Source organism: Eleutherodactylus coqui, chromosome 7 (assembly GCF_035609145.1).
Source record: "Eleutherodactylus coqui strain aEleCoq1 chromosome 7, aEleCoq1.hap1, whole genome shotgun sequence".
Classification (NCBI taxonomy): domain Eukaryota; kingdom Metazoa; phylum Chordata; class Amphibia; order Anura; family Eleutherodactylidae; genus Eleutherodactylus; species Eleutherodactylus coqui.
In genome coordinates, this window is record NC_089843.1 from 227,151,476 (window position 1) to 227,177,486 (window position 26,011).

General features: G+C 40.2%; 21 non-coding genes across 21 annotated transcripts; all 21 read left to right on the forward strand.

Moving 5' to 3' along the window:
• The first annotated feature begins 4,039 nt into the window (after positions 1-4,039).
• On the forward strand, positions 4,040-4,112 carry TRNAK-UUU (transfer RNA lysine (anticodon UUU)). Its single transcript has one exon. It is a non-coding gene; the product is annotated as a tRNA-Lys (tRNA).
• A 1,285-nt stretch (positions 4,113-5,397) lies between these two features.
• On the forward strand, positions 5,398-5,470 carry TRNAK-UUU (transfer RNA lysine (anticodon UUU)). Its single transcript has one exon. It is a non-coding gene; the product is annotated as a tRNA-Lys (tRNA).
• A 1,242-nt stretch (positions 5,471-6,712) lies between these two features.
• Positions 6,713-6,785, forward strand: TRNAK-UUU (transfer RNA lysine (anticodon UUU)). Its single transcript has one exon. It is a non-coding gene; the product is annotated as a tRNA-Lys (tRNA).
• Positions 6,786-7,345: 560 nt separating this feature from the next.
• TRNAK-UUU (transfer RNA lysine (anticodon UUU)) lies at positions 7,346-7,418 on the forward strand. Its single transcript has one exon. It is a non-coding gene; the product is annotated as a tRNA-Lys (tRNA).
• Positions 7,419-8,362: 944 nt separating this feature from the next.
• On the forward strand, positions 8,363-8,435 carry TRNAK-UUU (transfer RNA lysine (anticodon UUU)). The gene has a single exon. It is a non-coding gene; the product is annotated as a tRNA-Lys (tRNA).
• A 941-nt stretch (positions 8,436-9,376) lies between these two features.
• Positions 9,377-9,449, forward strand: TRNAK-UUU (transfer RNA lysine (anticodon UUU)). Its single transcript has one exon. It is a non-coding gene; the product is annotated as a tRNA-Lys (tRNA).
• Positions 9,450-10,713: 1,264 nt separating this feature from the next.
• On the forward strand, positions 10,714-10,786 carry TRNAK-UUU (transfer RNA lysine (anticodon UUU)). Its single transcript has one exon. It is a non-coding gene; the product is annotated as a tRNA-Lys (tRNA).
• A 560-nt stretch (positions 10,787-11,346) lies between these two features.
• Positions 11,347-11,419, forward strand: TRNAK-UUU (transfer RNA lysine (anticodon UUU)). Its single transcript has one exon. It is a non-coding gene; the product is annotated as a tRNA-Lys (tRNA).
• Positions 11,420-11,687: 268 nt separating this feature from the next.
• On the forward strand, positions 11,688-11,760 carry TRNAK-UUU (transfer RNA lysine (anticodon UUU)). The gene has a single exon. It is a non-coding gene; the product is annotated as a tRNA-Lys (tRNA).
• A 609-nt stretch (positions 11,761-12,369) lies between these two features.
• TRNAK-UUU (transfer RNA lysine (anticodon UUU)) lies at positions 12,370-12,442 on the forward strand. The gene has a single exon. It is a non-coding gene; the product is annotated as a tRNA-Lys (tRNA).
• Positions 12,443-14,068: 1,626 nt separating this feature from the next.
• Positions 14,069-14,141, forward strand: TRNAK-UUU (transfer RNA lysine (anticodon UUU)). The gene has a single exon. It is a non-coding gene; the product is annotated as a tRNA-Lys (tRNA).
• Positions 14,142-15,426: 1,285 nt separating this feature from the next.
• Positions 15,427-15,499, forward strand: TRNAK-UUU (transfer RNA lysine (anticodon UUU)). The gene has a single exon. It is a non-coding gene; the product is annotated as a tRNA-Lys (tRNA).
• Positions 15,500-17,417: 1,918 nt separating this feature from the next.
• TRNAK-UUU (transfer RNA lysine (anticodon UUU)) lies at positions 17,418-17,490 on the forward strand. Its single transcript has one exon. It is a non-coding gene; the product is annotated as a tRNA-Lys (tRNA).
• A 1,620-nt stretch (positions 17,491-19,110) lies between these two features.
• Positions 19,111-19,183, forward strand: TRNAK-UUU (transfer RNA lysine (anticodon UUU)). Its single transcript has one exon. It is a non-coding gene; the product is annotated as a tRNA-Lys (tRNA).
• Positions 19,184-20,127: 944 nt separating this feature from the next.
• TRNAK-UUU (transfer RNA lysine (anticodon UUU)) lies at positions 20,128-20,200 on the forward strand. Its single transcript has one exon. It is a non-coding gene; the product is annotated as a tRNA-Lys (tRNA).
• Positions 20,201-21,101: 901 nt separating this feature from the next.
• Positions 21,102-21,174, forward strand: TRNAK-UUU (transfer RNA lysine (anticodon UUU)). The gene has a single exon. It is a non-coding gene; the product is annotated as a tRNA-Lys (tRNA).
• A 950-nt stretch (positions 21,175-22,124) lies between these two features.
• On the forward strand, positions 22,125-22,197 carry TRNAK-UUU (transfer RNA lysine (anticodon UUU)). Its single transcript has one exon. It is a non-coding gene; the product is annotated as a tRNA-Lys (tRNA).
• Positions 22,198-22,757: 560 nt separating this feature from the next.
• TRNAK-UUU (transfer RNA lysine (anticodon UUU)) lies at positions 22,758-22,830 on the forward strand. Its single transcript has one exon. It is a non-coding gene; the product is annotated as a tRNA-Lys (tRNA).
• Positions 22,831-23,098: 268 nt separating this feature from the next.
• TRNAK-UUU (transfer RNA lysine (anticodon UUU)) lies at positions 23,099-23,171 on the forward strand. The gene has a single exon. It is a non-coding gene; the product is annotated as a tRNA-Lys (tRNA).
• A 609-nt stretch (positions 23,172-23,780) lies between these two features.
• TRNAK-UUU (transfer RNA lysine (anticodon UUU)) lies at positions 23,781-23,853 on the forward strand. Its single transcript has one exon. It is a non-coding gene; the product is annotated as a tRNA-Lys (tRNA).
• A 1,626-nt stretch (positions 23,854-25,479) lies between these two features.
• Positions 25,480-25,552, forward strand: TRNAK-UUU (transfer RNA lysine (anticodon UUU)). Its single transcript has one exon. It is a non-coding gene; the product is annotated as a tRNA-Lys (tRNA).
• Positions 25,553-26,011: the final 459 nt, after the last annotated feature.

A 26,011-nucleotide genomic window follows, 5' to 3' on the forward strand; every position in this document is an offset into this window, starting at 1 on the left:
TTTTAATCTGAGGGTCCATGGTTCAAGTCCCTGTTCAGGCGTACTTGCTAAAGCAAGCTGTCAAATGTCTTTATTGAGCACATCTTTGATTTTCCACTGAGTCTTTGCTTCTTTATTGTCGTGTTCTACTGTGCAAAACTGAGGGTATAGAAGCAGCTTGAGAAAATCTTTGTTTTTTGCAGAAACAACCCTTCTATGTCTGTTTAGCAAATTTTGGTTACATTGTTGGTTTTCCACCAAAGCTTTGTTTCTTTACCTCCATATTTTATGTTAAGACGCTTAGAGGAGCTAAGAAGAGCATTTTTCAGAGCCTGGATAGCTCAGTCAGTAGAGCATCAGACTTTTAATCTGAGGGTCCAGGGTTCAAGTCCCTGTTCAGGCGTATTTGCTAAAGCAAGCTGTCAAATGTCTTTATTGAGCACATCTTTGATTTTCCACTGAGTCTTTGCTTCTGTATTGTCGTGTTCTACTGTGCAAAACCAAGGGTATAGAAGCAGCTTGAGAACATCTTTGTTTTTTGCAGAAACAACCCTTCTATGTCTCTTTAGCAGATTTTGAGCACATTTTTGATTTTCCACCAAAGCTTTGTTTCTTTACCTCCATATTTTATGTTAAGACGCTTAGAGGAGCTAAGAAGAGCATTTTTCAGAGCCTGGATAGCTCAGTCGGTAGAGCATCAGACTTTTAATCTGAGGGTCCAGGGTCCCTGTTCAGGCATACTTGCTAAAGCAAGCTGTCAAATGTCTTTATTGAGCACATCTTTGATTTTCCACTGAGTCTTTGCTTCTTTATTGTCGTGTTCTACTGTGCAAAACTGACGGTATAGTAGCAGCTTGAGAACATCTTTGGTTATTGCAGAAACAACCCTTCTATGTCTGTTTAGCAGATTTTGAGCACATTTTTGATTTTCCACCAAAGCTTTGTTTCTTTACCGCCATATTTTATCTTAAGACACTTAGAGGAGCTAAAAAGAGCATTTTTCAGAGCCTGGATAGCTCAGTCGGTAGAGCATCAGACTTTTAATCTGAGGGTCCAGGGTACAAGTCCCTGTTCAGGCGTGCTTGCTAAAGCAAGCTGTCAAATGTCTTTATTGAGCACATCTTTGATTTTCCACTGAGTCTTTGCTTCTTTATTGTCGTGTTCTACTGTGCAAAACCGACGGTATAGAAGCAGCTTGAGAACATCTTTGGTTATTGCAGAAACAACCCTTCTATGTCTGTTTAGCAGATTTTGAGCACATTTTTGATTTTCCACCAAAGCTTTGTTTCTTTACCTCCATATTTTATGTTAAGACGCTTAGAGGAGCCAAGAAGAGCATTTTTCGGAGCCTGGATAGCTCAGTCGGTAGAGCATCAGACTTTTAATCTGAGGGTCCAGGGTTCAAGTCCCTGTTCAGGTGTATTTGCTAAAGCAAGCTGTCAAATGTTTTTATTGAGCACATCTTTGATTTTCCACTAAGTCTCTGCATCTTTATTGTCGTGTTCTACTGTGCAAAACCAAGGGTATAGAAGCAGCTTGAGAACATCTTTGTTTTTTGCAGAAACAACCCTTCTATGTCTGTTTAGCAGATTTTGAGCACATTTTTGATTTTCCACCAAAGCTTTGTTTCTTTACCTCCATATTTTATGTTAAGACGCTTAGAGGAGCTAAGAAGAGCATTTTTCAGAGCCTGGATAGCTCAGTCGGTAGAGCATCAGACTTTTAAGCTGAGGGTCCAGGGTCCCTGTTCAGGCGTACTTGCTAAAGCAAGCTGTCAAATGTCTTTATTGAGCACATCTTTGATTTTCCACTAAGTCTCTGCATCTTCAGTGCCGTGTTCAACTGTGCAAAACCAAGGGTATAGAAGCAGCTTGAGAACATCTTTGCTTATTGCAGAAACAACCCTTCTATGTCTGTTTAGCAGATTTTGAGCACATTTTTGATTTTCCACCAAAGCTTTGTTTCTTTACCTCCATATTTTATGTTAAGACGCTTAGAGGAGCTAAGAAGAGCATTTTTCAGAGCCTGGACAGCTCAGGCGGTAGAGCATCAGACTTTTAATCTGAGGGTCCAGGGTTCAAGTCCCTGTTCAGGCGTATTTGCTAAAGCAAGCTGTCAAATGTCTTTATTGAGCACATCTTTGATTTTCCACTGAGTCTCTGCATCTTCAGTGCCGTGTTCTACTGTGCAAAACCAAGGGTATAGAAGCAGCTTGAGAACATCTTTGCTTATTGCAGAAACAACCCTTCTATGTCTCTTTAGCAGATTTTGAGCACATTTTTGATTTTCCACCAAAGCTTTGTTTCTTTACCTCCATATTTTATGTTAAGACGCTTAGAGGAGCTAAGAAGAGCATTTTTCAGAGCCTGGATAGCTCAGTCGGTAGAGCATCAGACTTTTAATCTGAGGGTCCATGGTTCAAGTCCCTGTTCAGGCATACTTGCTAAAGCAAGCTGTCAAATGTCTTTATTGAGCACATCTTTGATTTTCCACTGAGTCTTTGCTTCTTTATTGTCGTGTTCTACTGTGCAAAACTGAGGGTATAGAAGCAGCTTGAGAAAATCTTTGTTTTTTGCAGAAACAACCCTTCTATGTCTGTTTAGCAAATTTTGGTTACATTGTTGGTTTTCCACCAAAGCTTTGTTTCTTTACCTCCATATTTTATGTTAAGACGCTTAGAGGAGCTAAGAAGAGCATTTTTCAGAGCCTGGATAGCTCAGTCAGTAGAGCATCAGACTTTTAATCTGAGGGTCCAGGGTTCAAGTCCCTGTTCAGGCGTATTTGCTAAAGCAAGCTGTCAAATGTCTTTATTGAGCACATCTTTGATTTTCCACTGAGTCTTTGCTTCTGTATTGTCGTGTTCTACTGTGCAAAACCAAGGGTATAGAAGCAGCTTGAGAACATCTTTGTTTTTTGCAGAAACAACCCTTCTATGTCTCTTTAGCAGATTTTGAGCACATTTTTGATTTTCCACCAAAGCTTTGTTTCTTTACCTCCATATTTTATGTTAAGACGCTTAGAGGAGCTAAGAAGAGCATTTTTCAGAGCCTGGATAGCTCAGTCGGTAGAGCATCAGACTTTTAATCTGAGGGTCCAGGGTCCCTGTTCAGGCGTACTTGCTAAAGCAAGCTGTCAAATGTCTTTATTGAGCACATCTTTGATTTTCCACTGAGTCTTTGCTTCTTTATTGTCGTGTTCTACTGTGCAAAACTGACGGTATAGTAGCAGCTTGAGAACATCTTTGGTTATTGCAGAAACAACCCTTCTATGTCTGTTTAGCAGATTTTGAGCACATTTTTGATTTTCCACCAAAGCTTTGTTTCTTTACCGCCATATTTTATCTTAAGACACTTAGAGGAGCTAAAAAGAGCATTTTTCAGAGCCTGGATAGCTCAGTCGGTAGAGCATCAGACTTTTAATCTGAGGGTCCAGGGTACAAGTCCCTGTTCAGGCGTGCTTGCTAGAGCAAGCTGTCAAATGTCTTTATTGAGCACATCTTTGATTTTCCACTGAGTCTTTGCTTCTGTATTGTCGTGTTCTGTGCAAAACCAAGGGTATAGAAGCAGCTTGAGAACATCTTTGCTTATTGCAGAAACAACCCTTCTATGTCTGTTTAGCAGATTTTGAGCACATTTTTGATTTTCCACCAAAGCTTTGTTTCTTTACCTCCATATTTTATGTTAAGACGCTTAGAGGAGCTAAGAAGAGCATTTTTCAGAGCCTGGATAGCTCAGTCGGTAGAGCATCAGACTTTTAATCTGAGGGTCCAGGGTTCAAGTTCCTGTTCAGGCGTATTTGATAAAGCAAGCTGTCAAATGTCTTTATTGAGCACATCTTTGATTTTCCACTGAGTCTCTGCATCTTCAGTGCCGTGTTCTACTGTGCAAAACCAAGGGTATAGAAGCAGCTTGAGAACATCTTTGCTTATTGCAGAAACAACCCTTCTATGTCTCTTTAGCAGATTTTGAGCACATTTTTGATTTTCCACCAAAGCTTTGTTTCTTTACCTCCATATTCTATGTTAAGACGCTTAGAGGAGCTAAGAAGAGCATTTTTCAGAGCCTGGATAGCTCAGTCGGTAGAGCATCAGACTTTTAATCTGAGGGTCCAGGGTTCAAGTCCCTGTTCAGGCGTACTTGCTAAAGCAAGCTGTCAAATGTCTTTATTGAGCACATCTTTGATTTTCCACTGAGTCTTTGCTTCTTTATTGTCGTGTTCTACTGTGCAAAACTGAGGGTATAGAAGCAGCTTGAGAAAATCTTTGTTTTTTGCAGAAACAACCCTTCTATGTCTGTTTAGCAAATTTTGGTTACATTGTTGGTTTTCCACCAAAGCTTTGTTTCTTTACCTCCATATTTTATGTTAAGACGCTTAGAGGAGCTAAGAAGAGCATTTTTCAGAGCCTGGATAGCTCAGTCAGTAGAGCATCAGACTTTTAATCTGAGGGTCCAGGGTTCAAGTCCCTGTTCAGGCGTATTTGCTAAAGCAAGCTGTCAAATGTCTTTATTGAGCACATCTTTGATTTTCCACTGAGTCTTTGCTTCTGTATTGTCGTGTTCTACTGTGCAAAACCAAGGGTATAGAAGCAGCTTGAGAACATCTTTGTTTTTTGCAGAAACAAACCTTCTATGTCTCTTTAGCAGATTTTGAGCACATTTTTGATTTTCCACCAAAGCTTTGTTTCTTTACCTCCATATTTTATGTTAAGACGCTTAGAGGAGCTAAGAAGAGCATTTTTCAGAGCCTGGATAGCTCAGTCGGTAGAGCATCAGACTTTTAATCTGAGGGTCCAGGGTCCCTGTTCAGGCGTACTTGCTAAAGCAAGCTGTCAAATGTCTTTATTGAGCACATCTTTGATTTTCCACTGAGTCTTTGCTTCTTTATTGTCGTGTTCTACTGTGCAAAACTGACGGTATAGTAGCAGCTTGAGAACATCTTTGGTTATTGCAGAAACAACCCTTCTATGTCTGTTTAGCAGATTTTGAGCACATTTTTGATTTTCCACCAAAGCTTTGTTTCTTTACCTCCATATTTTATGTTAAGACGCTTAGAGGAGCCAAGAAGAGCATTTTTCAGAGCCTGGATAGCTCAGTCGGTAGAGCATCAGACTTTTAATCTGAGGGTCCAGGGTACAAGTCCCTGTTCAGGCGTGCTTGCTAGAGCAAGCTGTCAAATGTCTTTATTGAGCACATCTTTGATTTTCCACTGAGTCTTTGCTTCTTTATTGTCGTGTTCTACTGTGCAAAACCGACGGTATAGAAGCAGCTTGAGAACATCTTTGCTTATTGCAGAAACAACCCTTCTATGTCTGTTTAGCAAATTTTGAGCACATTGTTGATTTTCCACCAAAGCTTTGTTTCTTTACATCAATATTTTATGTTAAGACGCTTAGAGGAGCTAAGAAGAGCATTTTTCAGAGCCTGGATAGCTCAGTCGGTAGAGCATCAGACTTTTAATCTGAGGGTCCAGGGTTCAAGTCCCTGTTCAGGCGTACTTGCTAAAGCAAGCTGTCAAATGTCTTTATTGAGCACATCTTTGATTTTCCACTAAGTCTCTGCATCTTTATTGTCGTGTTCTACTGTGCAAAACCGACGGTATAGTAGCAGCTTGAGAACATGTTTGGTTATTGCAGAAACAACCCTTCTATGTCTGTTTAGCAGATTTTGAGCACATTTTTGATTTTCCACCAAAGCTTTGTTTCTTTACCTCCATATTTTATGTTAAGACGCTTAGAGGAGCTAAGAAGAGCATTTTTCAGAGCCTGGATAGCTCAGTCGGTAGAGCATTTGCTAAAGCAAGCTGTCAAATGTCTTTATTGAGCACATCTTTGATTTTCCACTGAGTCTCTGCATCTTCAGTGCCGTGTTCTACTGTGCAAAACCAAGGGTATAGAAGCAGCTTGAGAACATCTTTGCTTATTGCAGAAACAACCCTTCTATGTCTGTTTAGCAGATTTTGAGCACATTTTTGATTTTCCACCAAAGCTTTGTTTCTTTACCTCCATATTTTATGTTAAGACGCTTAGAGGAGCTAAGAAGAGCATTTTTCAGAGCCTGGATAGCTCAGTCGGTAGAGCATCAGACTTTTAAGCTGAGGGTCCAGGGTTCAAGTCCCTGTTCAGGCGTACTTGCTAAAGCAAGCTGTCAAATGTCTTTATTGAGCACATCTTTGATTTTCCACTAAGTCTCTGCATCTTTATTGTCGTGTTCTACTGTGCAAAACCGACGGTATAGTAGCAGCTTGAGAACATCTTTGGTTATTGCAGAAACAACCCTTCTATGTCTGTTTAGCAGATTTTGAGCACATTTTTGATTTTCCACCAAAGCTTTGTTTCTTTACCTCCATATTTTATGTTAAGACGCTTAGAGGAGCCAAGAAGAGCATTTTTCAGAGCCTGGATAGCTCAGTCGGTAGAGCATCAGACTTTTAATCTGAGGGTCCAGGGTACAAGTCCCTGTTCAGGCGTGCTTGCTAGAGCAAGCTGTCAAATGTCTTTATTGAGCACATCTTTGATTTTCCACTGAGTCTTTGCTTCTTTATTGTCGTGTTCTACTGTGCAAAACCGACGGTATAGAAGCAGCTTGAGAACATCTTTGCTTATTGCAGAAACAACCCTTCTATGTCTGTTTAGCAAATTTTGAGCACATTGTTGATTTTCCACCAAAGCTTTGTTTCTTTACATCAATATTTTATGTTAAGACGCTTAGAGGAGCTAAGAAGAGCATTTTTCAGAGCCTGGATAGCTCAGTCGGTAGAGCATCAGACTTTTAATCTGAGGGTCCAGGGTTCAAGTCCCTGTTCAGGCGTACTTGCTAAAGCAAGCTGTCAAATGTCTTTATTGAGCACATCTTTGATTTTCCACTAAGTCTCTGCATCTTTATTGTCGTGTTCTACTGTGCAAAACCGACGGTATAGTAGCAGCTTGAGAACATCTTTGGTTATTGCAGAAACAACCCTTCTATGTCTGTTTAGCAGATTTTGAGCACATTTTTGATTTTCCACCAAAGCTTTGTTTCTTTACCTCCATATTTTATGTTAAGACGCTTAGAGGAGCTAAGAAGAGCATTTTTCAGAGCCTGGATAGCTCAGTCGGTAGAGCATTTGCTAAAGCAAGCTGTCAAATGTCTTTATTGAGCACATCTTTGATTTTCCACTGAGTCTCTGCATCTTCAGTGCCGTGTTCTACTGTGCAAAACCAAGGGTATAGAATCAGCTTGAGAACATCTTTGCTTATTGCAGAAACAACCCTTCTATGTCTGTTTAGCAGATTTTGAGCACATTTTTGATTTTCCACCAAAGCTTTGTTTCTTTACCTCCATATTTTATGTTAAGACGCTTAGAGGAGCTAAGAAGAGCATTTTTCAGAGCCTGGATAGCTCAGTCGGTAGAGCATCAGACTTTTAATCTGAGGGTCCAGGGTTCAAGTCCCTGTTCAGGCGTACTTGCTAAAGCAAGCTGTCAAATGTCTTTATTGAGCACATCTTTGATTTTCCACTAAGTCTCTGCATCTTTATTGTCGTGTTCTACTGTGCAAAACCGACGGTATAGTAGCAGCTTGAGAACATCTTTGGTTATTGCAGAAACAACCCTTCTATGTCTGTTTAGCAGATTTTGAGCACATTTTTGATTTTCCACCAAAGCTTTGTTTCTTTACCTCCATATTTTATGTTAAGACGCTTAGAGGAGCTAAGAAGAGCATTTTTCAGAGCCTGGATAGCTCAGTCGGTAGAGCATCAGACTTTTAATCTGAGGGTCCAGGGTCCCTGTTCAGGCGTACTTGCTAAAGCAAGCTGTCAAATGTCTTTATTGAGCACATCTTTGATTTTCCACTAAGTCTCTGCATCTTCAGTGCCGTGTTCTACTGTGCAAAACTGACGGTATAGTAGCAGCTTGAGAACATCTTTGGTTATTGCAGAAACAACCCTTCTATGTCTGTTTAGCAGATTATGAGCACATTTTTGATTTTCCACCAAAGCTTTGTTTCTTTACCGCCATATTTTATCTTAAGACACTTAGAGGAGCTAAAAAGAGCGTTTTTCAGAGCCTGGATAGCTCAGTCGGTAGAGCATCAGACTTTTAATCTGAGGGTCCAGGGTACAAGTCCCTATTCAGGCGTGCTTGCTAGAGCAAGCTGTCAAATGTCTTTATTGAGCACATCTTTGATTTTCCACTGAGTCTTTGCTTCTTTATTGTCGTGTTCTACTGTGCAAAACCGACGGTATAGTAGCAGCTTGAGAACATCTTTGGTTATTGCAGAAACAACCCTTCTATGTCTGTTTAGCAGATTTTGAGCACATTTTTGATTTTCCACCAAAGCTTTGTTTCTTTACCTCCATATTTTATGTTAAGACGCTTAGAGGAGCCAAGAAGAGCATTTTTCGGAGCCTGGATAGCTCAGTCGGTAGAGCATCAGACTTTTAATCTGAGGGTCCAGGGTTCAAGTCCCTGTTCAGGCGTATTTGCTAAAGCAAGCTGTCAAATGTCTTTATTGAGCACATCTTTGATTTTCCACTGAGTCTTTGCTTCTGTATTGTCGTGTTCTACTGTGCAAAACCAAGGGTATAGAAGCAGCTTGAGAACATCTTTGTTTTTTGCAGAAACAACCCTTCTATGTCTGTTTAGCAGATTTTGAGCACATTTTTGATTTTCCACCAAAGCTTTGTTTCTTTACCTCCATATTTTATGTTAAGACGCTTAGAGGAGCTAAGAAGAGCATTTTTCAGAGCCTGGATAGCTCAGTCGGTAGAGCATCAGACTTTTAAGCTGAGGGTCCAGGGTCCCTGTTCAGGCGTACTTGCTAAAGCAAGCTGTCAAATGTCTTTATTGAGCACATCTTTGATTTTCCACTGAGTCTTTGCTTCTGTATTGTCGTGTTCTGTGCAAAACCAAGGGTATAGAAGCAGCTTGAGAACATCTTTGCTTATTGCAGAAACAACCCTTCTATGTCTGTTTAGCAGATTTTGAGCACATTTTTGATTTTCCACCAAAGCTTTGTTTCTTTACCTCCATATTTTATGTTAAGACGCTTAGAGGAGCTAAGAAGAGCATTTTTCAGAGCCTGGATAGCTCAGTCGGTAGAGCATCAGACTTTTAATCTGAGGGTCCAGCGTTCAAGTCCCTGTTCAGGCGTATTTGATAAAGCAAGCTGTCAAATGTCTTTATTGAGCACATCTTTGATTTTCCACTGAGTCTCTGCATCTTCAGTGCCGTGTTCTACTGTGCAAAACCAAGGGTATAGAAGCAGCTTGAGAACATCTTTGCTTATTGCAGAAACAACCCTTCTATGTCTCTTTAGCAGATTTTGAGCACATTTTTGATTTTCCACCAAAGCTTTGTTTCTTTACCTCCATATTTTATGTTAAGACGCTTAGAGGAGCTAAGAAGAGCATTTTTCAGAGCCTGGATAGCTCAGTCGGTAGAGCATCAGACTTTTAATCTGAGGGTCCAGGGTTCAAGTCCCTGTTCAGGCGTACTTGCTAAAGCAAGCTGTCAAATGTCTTTATTGAGCACATCTTTGATTTTCCACTGAGTCTTTGCTTCTTTATTGTCGTGTTCTACTGTGCAAAACTGAGGGTATAGAAGCAGCTTGAGAAAATCTTTGTTTTTTGCAGAAACAACCCTTCTATGTCTGTTTAGCAAATTTTGGTTACATTGTTGGTTTTCCACCAAAGCTTTGTTTCTTTACCTCCATATTTTATGTTAAGACGCTTAGAGGAGCTAAGAAGAGCATTTTTCAGAGCCTGGATAGCTCAGTCAGTAGAGCATCAGACTTTTAGTCCCTGTTCAGGCGTATTTGCTAAAGCAAGCTGTCAAATGTCTTTATTGAGCACATCTTTGATTTTCCACTGAGTCTTTGCTTCTGTATTGTCATGTTCTACTGTGCAAAACCAAGGGTATAGAAGCAGCTTGAGAACATCTTTGTTTTTTGCAGAAACAACCCTTCTATGTCTCTTTAGCAGATTTTGAGCACATTTTTGATTTTCCACCAAAGCTTTGTTTCTTTACCTCCATATTTTATGTTAAGACGCTTAGAGGAGCTAAGAAGAGCATTTTTCAGAGCCTGGATAGCTCAGTCGGTAGAGCATCAGACTTTTAATCTGAGGGTCCAGGGTCCCTGTTCAGGCGTACTTGCTAAAGCAAGCTGTCAAATGTCTTTATTGAGCACATCTTTGATTTTCCACTGAGTCTTTGCTTCTTTATTGTCGTGTTCTACTGTGCAAAACTGACGGTATAGTAGCAGCTTGAGAACATCTTTGGTTATTGCAGAAACAACCCTTCTATGTCTGTTTAGCAGATTTTGAGCACATTTTTGATTTTCCACCAAAGCTTTGTTTCTTTACCGCCATATTTTATCTTAAGACACTTAGAGGAGCTAAAAAGAGCATTTTTCAGAGCCTGGATAGCTCAGTCGGTAGAGCATCAGACTTTTAATCTGAGGGTCCAGGGTACAAGTCCCTGTTCAGGCGTGCTTGCTAGAGCAAGCTGTCAAATGTCTTTATTGAGCACATCTTTGATTTTCCACTGAGTCTTTGCTTCTTTATTGTCGTGTTCTACTGTGCAAAACCGACGGTATAGAAGCAGCTTGAGAACATCTTTGCTTATTGCAGAAACAACCCTTCTATGTCTGTTTAGCAAATTTTGAGCACATTGTTGATTTTCCAACAAAGCTTTGTTTCTTTACATCAATATTTTATGTTAAGACGCTTAGAGGAGCTAAGAAGAGCATTTTTCAGAGCCTGGATAGCTCAGTCGGTAGAGCATCAGACTTTTAATCTGAGGGTCCAGGGTTCAAGTCCCTGTTCAGGCGTACTTGCTAAAGCAAGCTGTCAAATGTCTTTATTGAGTACATCTTTGATTTTCCACTAAGTCTCTGCATCTTTATTGTCGTGTTCTACTGTGCAAAACCGACGGTATAGTAGCAGCTTGAGAACATCTTTGGTTATTGCAGAAACAACCCTTCTATGTCTGTTTAGCAGATTTTGAGCACATTTTTGATTTTCCACCAAAGCTTTGTTTCTTTACCTCCATATTTTATGTTAAGACGCTTAGAGGAGCTAAGAAGAGCATTTTTCAGAGCCTGGATAGCTCAGTCGGTAGAGCATTTGCTAAAGCAAGCTGTCAAATGTCTTTATTGAGCACATCTTTGATTTTCCACTGAGTCTCTGCATCTTCAGTGCCGTGTTTTACTGTGCAAAACCAAGGGTATAGAAGCAGCTTGAGAACATCTTTGCTTATTGCAGAAACAACCCTTCTATGTCTGTTTAGCAGATTTTGAGCACATTTTTGATTTTCCACCAAAGCTTTGTTTCTTTACCTCCATATTTTATGTTAAGACGCTTAGAGGAGCTAAGAAAAGCATTTTTCAGAGCCTGGATAGCTCAGTCGGTAGAGCATCAGACTTTTAATCTGAGGGTCCAGGGTTCAAGTCCCTGTTCAGGCGTACTTGCTAAAGCAAGCTGTCAAATGTCTTTATTGAGCACATCTTTGATTTTCCACTAAGTCTCTGCATCTTTATTGTCGTGTTCTACTGTGCAAAACCGACGGTATAGTAGCAGCTTGAGAACATCTTTGGTTATTGCAGAAACAACCCTTTTATGTCTGTTTAGCAGATTTTGAGCACATTTTTGATTTTCCACCAAAGCTTTGTTTCTTTACCTCCATATTTTATGTTAAGACGCTTAGAGGAGCTAAGAAGAGCATTTTTCAGAGCCTGGATAGCTCAGTCGGTAGAGCGTCAGACTTTTAATCTGAGGGTCCAGGGTTCAAGTCCCTGTTCAGGCATATTTGCTAAAGCAAGCTGTCAAATGTCTTTATTGAGCACATCTTTGATTTTCCACTGAGTCTCTGCATCTTCAGTGCCGTGTTCTACTGTGCAAAACCAAGGGTATAGAAGCAGCTTGAGAACATCTTTGCTTATTGCAGAAACAACCCTTCTATGTCTCTTTAGCAGATTTTGAGCACATTTTTGATTTTCCACCAAAGCTTTGTTTCTTTACCTCCATATTTTATGTTAAGACGCTTAGAGGAGCTAAGAAAAGCATTTTTCAGAGCCTGGATAGCTCAGTCGGTAGAGCATCAGACTTTTAATCTGAGGGTCCATGGTTCAAGTCCCTGTTCAGGCGTACTTGCTAAAGCAAGCTGTCAAATGTCTTTATTGAGCACATCTTTGATTTTCCACTGAGTCTTTGCTTCTTTATTGTCGTGTTCTACTGTGCAAAACTGAGGGTATAGAAGCAGCTTGAGAAAATCTTTGTTTTTTTCAGAAACAACCCTTCTATGTCTGTTTAGCAAATTTTGGGTACATTGTTGATTTTCCACCAATGCTTTGTTTCTTTACCTCCATATTTTATGTTAAGACGCTTAGAGGAGCTAAGAAGAACATTTTTCAGAGCCTGGATAGCTCAGTCGGTAGAGCATCAGACTTTTAATCTGAGGGTCCAGGGTTCAAGTCCCTGTTCAGGCGTATTCGCTAAAGCAAGCTGTCAAATGTCTTTATTGAGCACATCTTTGATTTTCCACTGAGTCTTTGCTTCTGTATTGTCGTGTTCTACTGTGCAAAACCAAGGGTATAGAAGCAGCTTGAGAACATCTTTGTTTTTTGCAGAAACAACCCTTCTATGTCTCTTTAGCAGATTTTGAGCACATTTTTGATTTTCCACCAAAGCTTTGTTTCTTTACCTCCATATTTTATGTTAAGACACTTAGAGGAGCTAAGAAGAGCATTTTTCAGAGCCTGGATAGCTCAGTCGGTAGAGCATCAGAATTTTAATCTGAGGGTCCAGGGTCCCTGTTCAGGCGTACTTGCTAAAGCAAGCTGTCAAATGTCTTTATTGAGCACATCTTTGATTTTCCACTGAGTCTTTGCTTCTGTATTGTCGTGTTCTACTGTGCAAAACTGACGGTATAGTAGCAGCTTGAGAACATCTTTGGTTATTGCAGAAACAACCCTTCTATGTCTGTTTAGCAGATTTTGAGCACATTTTTGATTTTCCACCAAAGCTTTGTTTCTTTACCGCCATATTTTATCTTAAGACACTTAGAGGAGCTAAAAAGAGCATTTTTCAGAGCCTGGATAGCTCAGTCGGTAGAGCATCAGACTTTTAATCTGAGGGTCCAGGGTACAAGTCCCTGTTCAGGCGTGCTTGCTAGAGCAAGCTGTCAAATGTCTTTATTGAGCACATCTTTGATTTTCCACTGAGTCTTTGCTTCTTTATTGTCGTGTTCTACTGTGCAAAACCGACGGTATAGTAGCAGCTTGAGAGCATTTTTCGTTATTGCAGAAACAACCCTTCTATGTCTGTTTAGCAGATTTTGAGCACATTTTTGATTTTCCACCAAAGCTTTGTTTCTTTACCTCCATATTTTATGTTAAGACGCTTAGAGGAGCCAAGAAGAGCATTTTTCAGAGCCTGGATAGCTCAGTCGGTAGAGCATCAGACTTTTAATCTGACGGTCCAGGGTACAAGTCCCTGTTCAGGCGTGCTTGCTAGAGCAAGCTGTCAAATGTCTTTATTGAGCACATCTTTGATTTTCCACTGAGGCTTTGCTTCTTTATTGTCGTGTTCTACTGTGCAAAACCAACGGTATAGAAGCAGCTTGAGAACATCTTTGCTTATTGCAGAAACAACCCTTCTATGTCTGTTTAGCAAATTTTGAGCACATTGTTGATTTTCCACCAAAGCTTTGTTTCTTTACCTCAATATTTTATGTTAAGACGCTTAGAGGAGCTAAGAAGAGCATTTTTCAGAGCCTGGATAGCTCAGTCGGTAGAGCATCAGACTTTTAATCTGAGGGTCCAGGGTTCAAGTCCCTGTTCAGGTGTACTTGCTAAAGCAAGCTGTCAAATGTCTTTATTGAGCACATCTTTGATTTTCCACTGAGTCTTTGCTTCTTTATTGTCGTGTTCTACTGTGCAAAACTGAGGGTGTAGAAGCAGCTTGAGAAAATCTTTGTTTTTTGCAGAAACAACCCTTCTATGTCTGTTTAGCAAATTTTGGGTACATTGTTGATTTTCCACCAAAGCTTTGTTTCTTTACCTCCATATTTTATGTTAAGACGCTTAGAGGAGCTAAGAAGAGCATTTTTCAGAGCCTGGATAGCTCAGTCGGTAGAGCATCAGACTTTTAATCTGAGGGTCCAGGGTTCAAGTCCCTGTTCAGGCGTATTTGCTAAAGCAAGCTGTCAAATGTCTTTATTGAGCACATCTTTGATTTTCCACTGAGTCTTTGCTTCTGTATTGTCGTGTTCTACTGTGCAAAACCAAGGGTATAGAAGCAGCTTGAGAACATCTTTGTTTTTTGCAGAAACAACCCTTCTATGTCTCTTTAGCAGATTTTGAGCACATTTTTGATTTTCCACCAAAGCTTTGTTTCTTTACCTCCATATTTTATGTTAAGACGCTTAGAGGAGCTAAGAAGAGCATTTTTCAGAGCCTGGATAGCTCAGTCGGTAGAGCATCAGACTTTTAATCTGAGGGTCCAGGGTCCCTGTTCAGGCGTACTTGCTAAAGCAAGCTGTCAAATGTCTTTATTGAGCACATCTTTGATTTTCCACTGAGTCTTTGCTTCTTTATTGTCGTGTTCTACTGTGCAAAACTGACGGTATAGTAGCAGCTTGAGAACATCTTTGGTTATTGCAGAAACAACCCTTCTATGTCTGTTTAGCAGATTTTGAGCACATTTTTGATTTTCCACCAAAGCTTTGTTTCTTTACCGCCATATTTTATCTTAAGACACTTAGAGGAGCTAAAAAGAGCATTTTTCAGAGCCTGGATAGCTCAGTCGGTAGAGCATCAGACTTTTAATCTGAGGGTCCAGGGTACAAGTCCCTGTTCGGGCGTGCTTGCTAGAGCAAGCTGTCAAATGTCTTTATTGAGCACATCTTTGATTTTCCACTGAGTCTTTGCTTCTTTATTGTCGTGTTCTACTGTGCAAAACCGACGGTATAGTAGCAGCTTGAGAACATCTTTGGTTATTGCAGAAACAACCCTTCTATGTCTGTTTAGCAGATTTTGAGCACATTTTTGATTTTCCACCAAAGCTTTGTTTCTTTACCTCCATATTTTATGTTAAGACGCTTAGAGGAGCCAAGAAGAGCATTTTTCAGAGCCTGGATAGCTCAGTCGGTAGAGCATCAGACTTTTAATCTGAGGGTCCAGGGTACAAGTCCCTGTTCAGGCGTGCTTGCTAGAGCAAGCTGTCAAATGTCTTTATTGAGCACATCTTTGATTTTCCACTGAGTCTTTGCTTCTTTATTGTCGTGTTCTACTGTGCAAAACCGACGGTATAGAAGCAGCTTGAGAACATCTTTGCTTATTGCAGAAACAACCCTTCTATGTCTGTTTAGCAGATTTTAAGCCCATTTTTTATTTTCCACCAAAGCTTTGTTTCTTTACCTCCATATTTTATGTTGAGATGCTTAGAGGAGCAAAAAAGAGCATTTTTCAGAGCCTGGATAGCTCAGTCGGTAGAGCATCAGACTTTTAATCTGAGGGTCCAGGGTTCAAGTCCCTGTTCAGGCGTATTTGCTAAAGCAAGCTGTCAAATATGTTTATTGAGCACATCTTTGATTTTCCACTGAGTCTTTGCTTCTGTATTGTCGTGTTCTACTGTGCAAAACCAAGGGTATAGAAGCAGCTTGAGAACATCTTTGTTTTTTGCAGAAACAACCCTTCTATGTCTCTTTAGCAGATTTTGAGCACATTTTTGATTTTCCACCAAAGCTTTGTTTCTTTACCTCCATATTTTATGTTAAGACGCTTAGAGGAGCTAAGAAGAGCATTTTTCAGAGCCTGGATAGCTCAGTCGGTAGAGCATCAGACTTTTAATCTGAGGGTCCAGGGTCCCTGTTCAGGCGTACTTGCTAAAGCAAGCTGTCAAATGTCTTTATTGAGCACATCTTTGATTTTCCACTGAGTCTTTGCTTCTTTATTGTCGTGTTCTACTGTGCAAAACTGACGGTATAGTAGCAGCTTGAGAACATCTTTGGTTATTGCAGAAACAACCCTTCTATGTCTGTTTAGCAGATTTTGAGCACATTTTTGATTTTCCACCAAAGCTTTGTTTCTTTACCGCCATATTTTATCTTAAGACACTTAGAGGAGCTAAAAAGAGCATTTTTCAGAGCCTGGATAGCTCAGTCGGTAGAGCATCAGACTTTTAATCTGAGGGTCCAGGGTACAAGTCCCTGTTCAGGCGTGCTTGCTAGAGCAAGCTGTCAAATGTCTTTATTGAGCACATCTTTGATTTTCCACTGAGTCTTTGCTTCTTTATTGTCGTGTTCTACTGTGCAAAACCGACGGTATAGTAGCAGCTTGAGAACATCTTTGGTTATTGCAGAAACAACCCTTCTATGTCTGTTTAGCAGATTTTGAGCACATTTTTGATTTTCCACCAAAGCTTTGTTTCTTTACCTCCATATTTTATGTTAAGACGCTTAGAGGAGCCAAGAAGAGCATTTTTCAGAGCCTGGATAGCTCAGTCGGTAGAGCATCAGACTTTTAATCTGAGGGTCCAGGGTACAAGTCCCTGTTCAGGCGTGCTTGCTAGAGCAAGCTGTCAAATGTCTTTATTGAGCACATCTTTGATTTTCCACTGAGTCTTTGCTTCTTTATTGTCGTGTTCTACTGTGCAAAACCGACGGTATAGAAGCAGCTTGAGAACATCTTTGCTTATTGCAGAAACAACCCTTCTATGTCTGTTTAGCAAATTTTGAGCACATTGTTGATTTTCCAGCAAAGCTTTGTTTCTTTACCTCAATATTTTATGTTAAGACGCTTAGAGGAGCTAAGAAGAGCATTTTTCAGAGCCTGGATAGCTCAGTCGGTAGAGCATCAGACTTTTAATCTGAGGGTCCAGGGTTCAAGTCCCTGTTCAGGTGTACTTGCTAAAGCAAGCTGTCAAATGTCTTTATTGAGCACATCTTTGATTTTCCACTGAGTCTTTGCTTCTTTATTGTCGTGTTCTACTGTGCAAAACTGAGGGTGTAGAAGCAGCTTGAGAAAATCTTTGTTTTTTGCAGAAACAACCCTTCTATGTCTGTTTAGCAAATTTTGGGTACATTGTTGATTTTCCACCAAAGCTTTGTTTCTTTACCTCCATATTTTATGTTAAGACGCTTAGAGGAGCTAAGAAGAGCATTTTTCAGAGCCTGGATAGCTCAGTCGGTAGAGCATTTGCTAAAGCAAGCTGTCAAATGTCTTTATTGAGCACATCTTTGATTTTCCACTGAGTTTCTGCATCTTCAGTGCCGTGTTCTACTGTGCAAAACCAAGGGTATAGAAGCAGCTTGAGAACATCTTTGTTTTTTGCAGAAACAACCCTTCTATGTCTGTTTAGCAGATTTTGAGCACATTTTTGATTTTCCCCCAAAGCTTTGTTTCTTTACCTCCATATTTTATGTTAAGACGCTTAGAGGAGCTAAGAAGAGCATTTTTCAGAGCCTGGATAGCTCAGTCGGTAGAGCATCAGACTTTTAATCTGAGGGTCCAGGGTTCAAGTCCCTGTTCAGGCGTACTTGCTAAAGCAAGCTGTCAAATGTCTTTATTGAGCAAATCTTTGATTTTCCACTGAGTCTTTGCTTCTGTATTGTCGTGTTCTACTGTGCAAAACCAAGGGTATAGAAGCAGCTTGAGAACATCTTTGTTTTTTGCAGAAACAACCCTTCTATGTCTCTTTAGCAGATTTTGAGCACATTTTTGATTTTCCACCAAAGCTTTGTTTCTTTACCTCCATATTTTATGTTAAGACGCTTAGAGGAGCTAAGAAGAGCATTTTTCAGAGCCTGGATAGCTCAGTCGGTAGAGCATCAGACTTTTAATCTGAGGGTCCAGGGTCCCTGTTCAGGCGTACTTGCTAAAGCAAGCTGTCAAATGTCTTTATTGAGCACATCTTTGATTTTCCACTGAGTCTTTGCTTCTTTATTGTCGTGTTCTACTGTGCAAAACTGACGGTATAGTAGCAGCTTGAGAACATCTTTGTTTTTTGCAGAAACAACCCTTCTATGTCTCTTTAGCAGATTTTGAGCACATTTTTGATTTTCCACCAAAGCTTTGTTTCTTTACCTCCATATTTTATGTTAAGACGCTTAGAGGAGCTAAGAAGAGCATTTTTCAGAGCCTGGATAGCTCAGTCAGTAGAGCATCAGACTTTTAATCTGAGGGTCCAGGGTTCAAGTCCCTGTTCAGGTGTACTTGCTAAAGCAAGCTGTCAAATGTCTTTATTGAGCACATCTTTGATTTTCCACTGAGTCTTTGCTTCTTTATTGTCGTGTTCCACTGTGCAAAACTGAGGGTGTAGAAGCAGCTTGAGAAAATCTTTGTTTTTTGCAGAAACAACCCTTCTATGTCTGTTTAGCAAATTTTGGGTACATTGTTGATTTTCCACCAAAGCTTTGTTTCTTTACCGCCATATTTTATGTTAAGACGCTTAGAGGAGCTAAGAAGAGCATTTTTCAGAGCCTGGATAGCTCAGTCAGTAGAGCATCAGACTTTTAATCTGAGGGTCCAGGGTTCAAGTCCCTGTTCAGGCGTATTTGCTAAAGCAAGCTGTCAAATGTCTTTATTGAGCACATCTTTGATTTTCCACTGAGTCTCTGCATCTTCAGTGCCGTGTTCTACTGTGCAAAACCAAGGGTATAGAAGCAGCTTGAGAACATCTTTGCTTATTGCAGAAACAACCCTTCTATGTCTGTTTAGCAGATTTTAAGCACATTTTTGATTTTCCACCAAAGCTTTGTTTCTTTACCTCCATATTTTATGTTTAGACGCTTAGAGGAGCTAAGAAGAGCATTTTTCAGAGTCTGGATAGCTCAGTCGGTAGAGCATCAGACTTTTAATCTGAGGGTCCAGGGTCCCTGTTCAGGCGTGCTTGCTAAAGCAAGCTGTCAAATGTCTTTATTGAGCACATCTTTGATTTTCCACTGAGTCTTTGCATCTTCAGTGCCATGTTCTACTGTACAAAACCAAGGGTATAGAAGCAGCTTGAGAACATCTTTGGTTTTTGTGGAAACAACCCTTCTATGTCTGTTTAACAGATTTTGGGCCCATTTTTTATTTTCCACCAAAGCTTTGTTTCTTTACCTCCATATTTTATGTTGAGATGCTTAGAGGAGCAAAAAAGAGCATTTTTCAGAGCCTGGATAGCTCAGTCGGTAGAGCATCAGACTTTTAATCTGAGGGTCCAGGGTTCAAGTCCCTGTTCAGGCGTATTTGCTAAAGCAAGCTGTCAAATATGTTTATTGAGCACATCTTTGATTTTCCACTGAGTCTTTGCTTCTGTATTGTCGTGTTCTACTGTGCAAAACCAAGGGTATAGAAGCAGCTTGAGAACATCTTTGTTTTTTGCAGAAACAACCCTTCTATGTCTCTTTAGCAGATTTTGAGCACATTTTTGATTTTCCACCAAAGCTTTGTTTCTTTACCTCCATATTTTATGTTAAGACGCTTAGAGGAGCTAAGAAGAGCATTTTTCAGAGCCTGGATAGCTCAGTCGGTAGAGCATCAGACTTTTAATCTGAGGGTCCAGGGTCCCTGTTCAGGCGTACTTGCTAAAGCAAGCTGTCAAATGTCTTTATTGAGCACATCTTTGATTTTCCACTGAGTCTTTGCTTCTTTATTGTCGTGTTCTACTGTGCAAAACTGACGGTATAGTAGCAGCTTGAGAACATCTTTGGTTATTGCAGAAACAACCCTTCTATGTCTGTTTAGCAGATTTTGAGCACATTTTTGATTTTCCACCAAAGCTTTGTTTCTTTACCGCCATATTTTATCTTAAGACGCTTAGAGGAGCTAAGAAGAGCATTTTTCAGAGCCTGGATAGCTCAGTCAGTAGAGCATCAGACTTTTAATCTGAGGGTCCAGGGTTCAAGTCCCTGTTCAGGTGTACTTGCTAAAGCAAGCTGTCAAATGTCTTTATTGAGCACATCTTTGATTTTCCACTGAGTCTTTGCTTCTTTATTGTCGTGTTCTACTGTGCAAAACTGAGGGTGTAGAAGCAGCTTGAGAAAATCTTTGTTTTTTGCAGAAACAACCCTTCTATGTCTGTTTAGCAAATTTTGGGTACATTGTTGATTTTCCACCAAAGCTTTGTTTCTTTACCGCCATATTTTATGTTAAGACGCTTAGAGGAGCTAAGAAGAGCATTTTTCAGAGCCTGGATAGCTCAGTCGGTAGAGCATCAGACTTTTAATCTGAGGGTCCAGGGTTCAAGTCCCTGTTCAGGCGTATTTGCTAAAGCAAGCTGTCAAATGTCTTTATTGAGCACATCTTTGATTTTCCACTGAGTCTTTGCTTCTGTATTGTCGTGTTCTACTGTGCAAAACCAAGGGTATAGAAGCAGCTTGAGAACATCTTTGTTTTTTGCAGAAACAACCCTTCTATGTCTCTTTAGCAGATTTTGAGCACATTTTTGATTTTCCACCAAAGCTTTGTTTCTTTACCTCCATATTTTATGTTAAGACGCTTAGAGGAGCTAAGAAGAGCATTTTTCAGAGCCTGGATAGCTCAGTCGGTAGAGCATTTGCTAAAGCAAGCTGTCAAATGTCTTTATTGAGCACATCTTTGATTTTCCACTGAGTCTCTGCATCTTCAGTGCCGTGTTCTACTGTGCAAAACCAAGGGTATAGAAGCAGCTTGAGAACATCTTTGCTTATTGCAGAAACAACCCTTCTATGTCTGTTTAGCAGATTTTAAGCACATTTTTGATTTTCCACCAAAGCTTTGTTTCTTTACCTCCATATTTTATGTTTAGACGCTTAGAGGAGCTAAGAAGAGCATTTTTCAGAGTCTGGATAGCTCAGTCGGTAGAGCATCAGACTTTTAATCTGAGGGTCCAGAGTTCAAGTCCCTGTTCAGGCGTGCTTGCTAAAGCAAGCTGTCAAATGTCTTTATTGAGCACATCTTTGATTTTCCACTGAGTCTTTGCATCTTCAGTGCCATGTTCTACTGTACAAAACCAAGGGTATAGAAGCAGCTTGAGAACATCTTTGGTTTTTGTGGAAACAACCCTTCTATGTCTGTTTAACAGATTTTGGGCCCATTTTTTATTTTCCACCAAAGCTTTGTTTCTTTACCTCCATATTTTATGTTGAGATGCTTAGAGGAGCAAAAAAGAGCATTTTTCAGAGCCTGGATAGCTCAGTCGGTAGAGCATCAGACTTTTAATCTGAGGGTCCAGGGTTCAAGTCCCTGTTCAGGCGTATTTGCTAAAGCAAGCTGTCAAATATGTTTATTGAGCACATCTTTGATTTTCCACTGAGTCTTTGCTTCTGTATTGTCGTGTTCTACTGTGCAAAACTGACGGTATAGTAGCAGCTTGAGAACATCTTTGGTTATTGCAGAAACAACCCTTCTATGTCTGTTTAGCAGATTTTGAGCACATTTTTGATTTTCCACCAAAGCTTTGTTTCTTTACCGCCATATTTTATCTTAAGACACTTAGAGGAGCTAAAAAGAGCATTTTTCAGAGCCTGGATAGCTCAGTCGGTAGAGCATCAGACTTTTAATCTGAGGGTCCAGGGTACAAGTCCCTGTTCAGGCGTGCTTGCTAGAGCAAGCTGTCAAATGTCTTTATTGAGCACATCTTTGATTTTCCACTGAGTCTTTGCTTCTTTATTGTCGTGTTCTACTGTGCAAAACCGACGGTATAGTAGCAGCTTGAGAACATCTTTGGTTATTGCAGAAACAACCCTTCTATGTCTGTTTAGCAGATTTTGAGCACATTTTTGATTTTCCACCAAAGCTTTGTTTCTTTACCTCCATATTTTATGTTAAGACGCTTAGAGGAGCCAAGAAGAGCATTTTTCAGAGCCTGGATAGCTCAGTCGGTAGAGCATCAGACTTTTAATCTGAGGGTCCAGGGTACAAGTCCCTGTTCAGGCGTGCTTGCTAGAGCAAGCTGTCAAATGTCTTTATTGAGCACATCTTTGATTTTCCACTGAGTCTTTGCTTCTTTATTGTCGTGTTCTACTGTGCAAAACCGACGGTATAGAAGCAGCTTGAGAACATCTTTGCTTATTGCAGAAACAACCCTTCTATGTCTGTTTAGCAAATTTTGAGCACATTGTTGATTTTCCAACAAAGCTTTGTTTCTTTACATCAATATTTTATGTTAAGACGCTTAGAGGAGCTAAGAAGAGCATTTTTCAGAGCCTGGATAGCTCAGTCGGTAGAGCATCAGACTTTTAATCTGAGGGTCCAGGGTTCAAGTCCCTGTTCAGGCGTACTTGCTAAAGCAAGCTGTCAAATGTCTTTATTGAGTACATCTTTGATTTTCCACTAAGTCTCTGCATCTTTATTGTCGTGTTCTACTGTGCAAAACCGACGGTATAGTAGCAGCTTGAGAACATCTTTGGTTATTGCAGAAACAACCCTTCTATGTCTGTTTAGCAGATTTTGAGCACATTTTTGATTTTCCACCAAAGCTTTGTTTCTTTACCTCCATATTTTATGTTAAGACGCTTAGAGGAGCTAAGAAGAGCATTTTTCAGAGCCTGGATAGCTCAGTCGGTAGAGCATTTGCTAAAGCAAGCTGTCAAATGTCTTTATTGAGCACATCTTTGATTTTCCACTGAGTCTCTGCATCTTCAGTGCCGTGTTTTACTGTGCAAAACCAAGGGTATAGAAGCAGCTTGAGAACATCTTTGCTTATTGCAGAAACAACCCTTCTATGTCTGTTTAGCAGATTTTGAGCACATTTTTGATTTTCCACCAAAGCTTTGTTTCTTTACCTCCATATTTTATGTTAAGACGCTTAGAGGAGCTAAGAAAAGCATTTTTCAGAGCCTGGATAGCTCAGTCGGTAGAGCATCAGACTTTTAATCTGAGGGTCCAGGGTTCAAGTCCCTGTTCAGGCGTACTTGCTAAAGCAAGCTGTCAAATGTCTTTATTGAGCACATCTTTGATTTTCCACTAAGTCTCTGCATCTTTATTGTCGTGTTCTACTGTGCAAAACCGACGGTATAGTAGCAGCTTGAGAACATCTTTGGTTATTGCAGAAACAACCCTTTTATGTCTGTTTAGCAGATTTTGAGCACATTTTTGATTTTCCACCAAAGCTTTGTTTCTTTACCTCCATATTTTATGTTAAGACGCTTAGAGGAGCTAAGAAGAGCATTTTTCAGAGCCTGGATAGCTCAGTCGGTAGAGCGTCAGACTTTTAATCTGAGGGTCCAGGGTTCAAGTCCCTGTTCAGGCATATTTGCTAAAGCAAGCTGTCAAATGTCTTTATTGAGCACATCTTTGATTTTCCACTGAGTCTCTGCATCTTCAGTGCCGTGTTCTACTGTGCAAAACCAAGGGTATAGAAGCAGCTTGAGAACATCTTTGCTTATTGCAGAAACAACCCTTCTATGTCTCTTTAGCAGATTTTGAGCACATTTTTGATTTTCCACCAAAGCTTTGTTTCTTTACCTCCATATTTTATGTTAAGACGCTTAGAGGAGCTAAGAAAAGCATTTTTCAGAGCCTGGATAGCTCAGTCGGTAGAGCATCAGACTTTTAATCTGAGGGTCCATGGTTCAAGTCCCTGTTCAGGCGTACTTGCTAAAGCAAGCTGTCAAATGTCTTTATTGAGCACATCTTTGATTTTCCACTGAGTCTTTGCTTCTTTATTGTCGTGTTCTACTGTGCAAAACTGAGGGTATAGAAGCAGCTTGAGAAAATCTTTGTTTTTTTCAGAAACAACCCTTCTATGTCTGTTTAGCAAATTTTGGGTACATTGTTGATTTTCCACCAATGCTTTGTTTCTTTACCTCCATATTTTATGTTAAGACGCTTAGAGGAGCTAAGAAGAGCATTTTTCAGAGCCTGGATAGCTCAGTCGGTAGAGCATCAGACTTTTAATCTGAGGGTCCAGGGTTCAAGTCCCTGTTCAGGCGTATTCGCTAAAGCAAGCTGTCAAATGTCTTTATTGAGCACATCTTTGATTTTCCACTGAGTCTTTGCTTCTGTATTGTCGTGTTCTACTGTGCAAAACCAAGGGTATAGAAGCAGCTTGAGAACATCTTTGTTTTTTGCAGAAACAACCCTTCTATGTCTCTTTAGCAGATTTTGAGCACATTTTTGATTTTCCACCAAAGCTTTGTTTCTTTACCTCCATATTTTATGTTAAGACACTTAGAGGAGCTAAGAAGAGCATTTTTCAGAGCCTGGATAGCTCAGTCGGTAGAGCATCAGAATTTTAATCTGAGGGTCCAGGGTCCCTGTTCAGGCGTACTTGCTAAAGCAAGCTGTCAAATGTCTTTATTGAGCACATCTTTGATTTTCCACTGAGTCTTTGCTTCTGTATTGTCGTGTTCTACTGTGCAAAACTGACGGTATAGTAGCAGCTTGAGAACATCTTTGGTTATTGCAGAAACAACCCTTCTATGTCTGTTTAGCAGATTTTGAGCACATTTTTGATTTTCCACCAAAGCTTTGTTTCTTTACCGCCATATTTTATCTTAAGACACTTAGAGGAGCTAAAAAGAGCATTTTTCAGAGCCTGGATAGCTCAGTCGGTAGAGCATCAGACTTTTAATCTGAGGGTCCAGGGTACAAGTCCCTGTTCAGGCGTGCTTGCTAGAGCAAGCTGTCAAATGTCTTTATTGAGCACATCTTTGATTTTCCACTGAGTCTTTGCTTCTTTATTGTCGTGTTCTACTGTGCAAAACCGACGGTATAGTAGCAGCTTGAGAACATTTTTCGTTATTGCAGAAACAACCCTTCTATGTCTGTTTAGCAGATTTTGAGCACATTTTTGATTTTCCACCAAAGCTTTGTTTCTTTACCTCCATATTTTATGTTAAGACGCTTAGAGGAGCCAAGAAGAGCATTTTTCAGAGCCTGGATAGCTCAGTCGGTAGAGCATCAGACTTTTAATCTGACGGTCCAGGGTACAAGTCCCTGTTCAGGCGTGCTTGCTAGAGCAAGCTGTCAAATGTCTTTATTGAGCACATCTTTGATTTTCCACTGAGGCTTTGCTTCTTTATTGTCGTGTTCTACTGTGCAAAACCAACGGTATAGAAGCAGCTTGAGAACATCTTTGCTTATTGCAGAAACAACCCTTCTATGTCTGTTTAGCAAATTTTGAGCACATTGTTGATTTTCCACCAAAGCTTTGTTTCTTTACCTCAATATTTTATGTTAAGACGCTTAGAGGAGCTAAGAAGAGCATTTTTCAGAGCCTGGATAGCTCAGTCGGTAGAGCATCAGACTTTTAATCTGAGGGTCCAGGGTTCAAGTCCCTGTTCAGGTGTACTTGCTAAAGCAAGCTGTCAAATGTCTTTATTGAGCACATCTTTGATTTTCCACTGAGTCTTTGCTTCTTTATTGTCGTGTTCTACTGTGCAAAACTGAGGGTGTAGAAGCAGCTTGAGAAAATCTTTGTTTTTTGCAGAAACAACCCTTCTATGTCTGTTTAGCAAATTTTGGGTACATTGTTGATTTTCCACCAAAGCTTTGTTTCTTTACCTCCATATTTTATGTTAAGACGCTTAGAGGAGCTAAGAAGAGCATTTTTCAGAGCCTGGATAGCTCAGTCGGTAGAGCATCAGACTTTTAATCTGAGGGTCCAGGGTTCAAGTCCCTGTTCAGGCGTATTTGCTAAAGCAAGCTGTCAAATGTCTTTATTGAGCACATCTTTGATTTTCCACTGAGTCTTTGCTTCTGTATTGTCGTGTTCTACTGTGCAAAACCAAGGGTATAGAAGCAGCTTGAGAACATCTTTGTTTTTTGCAGAAACAACCCTTCTATGTCTCTTTAGCAGATTTTGAGCACATTTTTGATTTTCCACCAAAGCTTTGTTTCTTTACCTCCATATTTTATGTTAAGACGCTTAGAGGAGCTAAGAAGAGCATTTTTCAGAGCCTGGATAGCTCAGTCGGTAGAGCATCAGACTTTTAATCTGAGGGTCCAGGGTCCCTGTTCAGGCGTACTTGCTAAAGCAAGCTGTCAAATGTCTTTATTGAGCACATCTTTGATTTTCCACTGAGTCTTTGCTTCTTTATTGTCGTGTTCTACTGTGCAAAACTGACGGTATAGTAGCAGCTTGAGAAC